Genomic DNA, 2,874 nt, shown 5'->3' with positions numbered 1-2,874 from the left:
TCGCTTGAGCCCCAGAGTTTGAGACCAGCCCTGGCAACATAGCAAGACTCCATCTCAATTTATTAAAAACAAACAAACAAAAAACTAACAGTTGAGTCAACACTGACAGGGCAGTGAGTCTACATAGTGACACCAACATGAAAAAAATACATGAATATTTAATAAATACCTGATTTTATTTCTCTAGTCAAAAAACATCTGAAACAGGAAATACCCTGAAATTCCAGGACAGAAATGACGTAACATTATCCTGCCTAGATTGCATTCTTAATGTAGAAAAAAGGTATTTGAGGTAGTATTTCCTAAATGAGGTCCCAAGGGTGAGGGCTGGGACTTAAGCCCTATTCTGAGCACAAAAGAAACCAGGCATTTACTGTATTTAACTGTTTTACGTCTCTGTTTTTGTTATATTCAATTTTCCCTTGGTAATCAGGTATAAAATCCTTAAAACAAAAAGCCTGTGTCTTTGGAGGCAGGAAGGAAAAACAGAAGCTGGAGAGAGCATGTTTGCAAAAGAGAAGTGGCTCCAGAACAAATCTAACAAAAAGAAGAAACTAGGAGTGTTACTGAGCTTTCCTCAAAAGAGGGCCTGAGGGTGCCTTGCGCCTGTAATTCCAACAATGTGGTAGGCAGAGGCGGGAGGATCACTTGAGCCCAGCCTGGGTAACATGGCGAAACCCCATCTCTACCAAAAAAATAAAAAATAAAAAAAAATTAGTCCAGCGTGGTATCGTGCACTGTAGTCCCAACTACTCAGGAGGCTAAGGTTGCAGTGAGCCGGGATGGTGCCACTGCACTCCATCCTGGGCATGGGAGCGAGACCCCAAGACTCTTTTTTTAAAAACAACAAAGAGAACAAGGGGACTAGTCTTGGTGAAGAAAGAACCCCTGGAGCCAACCTTTTTCCCTGTCATGTGCTTGCAGCGACTATAGAAGTACAGAGGTGCCAGATCTAGTCACTGCTGCAGGGGAAAAGACAGTTGAGTCTAAGACTCTAAGTAAGCATCACGTTTCAGGCTACTAGAGTACTCTTACTCTTTGCCTACTGTCATTTCCATATTTCCCTCTTATCAACTGTGTGGCATACCATAGACAGTGCATTCTGGTAGGTGACAAGCCTATGCATGAGTGGAGTACTAAAATGGTGTGAAGAGCTTTCAAAAAGTTTTCAAACTACACAGTCCCTAATCTCCATATCCATCAGGTTTAGAAGATTATCCATCTGTTTTCAGTTAATTTTGAATATCTGAGAGCAATTTGAAAAAAAAGTTTAAATAAGGGTCATGTTTCAATCATAGGCCCCCAAAAAAAAAGTCTTTCCCAACTATAAAACTCTCGTTATTTTATTGAATTTTTCACATGAACAAGTCATGCCTAAGAAATTTCATTTCTTTTTTTTTTTTTTTTGGAAAGGCATTTGAAAACCCTGACATAAGATACTTAAGAAAACAGAAGAACGTTGGGTGGATGCTATTAGATAGCTGAAGAGAATGTGGTGAATTCTGAGAAACCTGTATTTGGTTCTTCATCTTCCAAGTCCTCTGGTAAGTCATTGCAGGACTGTGAAAAAGCAGTATGAATTCCTAAGTCTAGACCGAAGCTGTCCAATAAATATATAATGCTCTAAAAACATAATTTAAAATTTTCTAGTAGCGGTATTTAAAAAGTAAAAGAAACTTCTGGTATTAAATATATTTTCTTCAATATAGCCAAGTTATTTCATGTGTAATCAATATAAAATTTTGAGCTATTTTATCTTTATTTCTTATTAAATCCACGAAATTTCGTGCATATTTTAAACTTAGAGCACATTCCCATTTGGACTAGTCACGTTTCAAGTGTTCTTACTGGCTAGCGGCTGGGCAGCAGCGATCTAGGCAAATCGAGGCATGCCTAGATCTTCTCAGGATTCTTAGGTGCAGAGATGAGGCAGGCTCATGTCTTGAATAGGAACCCCCCAATGATTTTCATATATGCCTTAAGTCCCAAATTAACTGTCTTTTTTTTTGGTTTTTGAGACAGAGTCTCACTCTGTTGCCCAGGCTGGAGTGCAGTGGCCCAATCTCAGCTCACTACAACCTCCATCTCCCAGGTTAAAATGATTCTTGTGCCTCAGCCTCCCGAGTAGCTGCGATTACTGGTGTGCACCATCACACCCATCTAATTTTTGTATTGTAATAGAGACAGAGTTTCACCCTATTGGCCAGGCTGGTCTCAAACTCCCGACCTCAGGTGATCCACCCGCCATGGCCTCCCAAAGTCCTGGGATTACAGGCGTGAGACACCACGCCCCACCCCCAAATTAATTTTCAACGATACTTTTGCCTAGGATCTGATTTAACATTATGAGTTAAAACAAAGCTTTGCCCAAGGTATGGTGGTCCATCCTTTTCTCCAGAAGCTGTACCAGCTTCCAGGACGTTCAATTAATCGACGGCTACCACACTGGTCTTCCTCTAGAAAAAGAATTCTATCCCGAATTCTAGACTAATCATCGTTAAACCCAGGAAGGCCCTCTACACCTTTGTCTGTCGTTTGTCGTTGGGCTGAACCTATCCCTTACGGTCAGCGTCCTCACAGTGCTCACAGCCTGCCACAACCCACGGTCCCATTTTCCTTTAACAGAGCGCGGCACTGACGCCGTAAGGCCACTTCTACCGCTCCAGACCACGGTCTGTTTCCCCCTCGCCCAGCCCGGTGCTTTCTGCCCATCGGACTCTCGGGGTGTCTTCTGGCAGTCGGCATCCTCTCCCGGAGCGGTGACCCCTTCTTTCCCCCCGCTCAGGCGTCTTAACCTACACAAGTCATGAGTGGGAACTGGGACGCTCTGTGTGTAAGGGGAAAAGGCAAGCCCCTTCTCCCCTCAGCCCACCC

Source organism: Mandrillus leucophaeus, unplaced genomic scaffold (assembly GCF_000951045.1).
Source record: "Mandrillus leucophaeus isolate KB7577 unplaced genomic scaffold, Mleu.le_1.0 Scaffold833, whole genome shotgun sequence".
NCBI lineage: Eukaryota > Metazoa > Chordata > Mammalia > Primates > Cercopithecidae > Mandrillus > Mandrillus leucophaeus.
The sequence above is the reverse complement of the archived record's forward strand: the minus strand, read 5'-3'. Positions refer to the sequence as shown.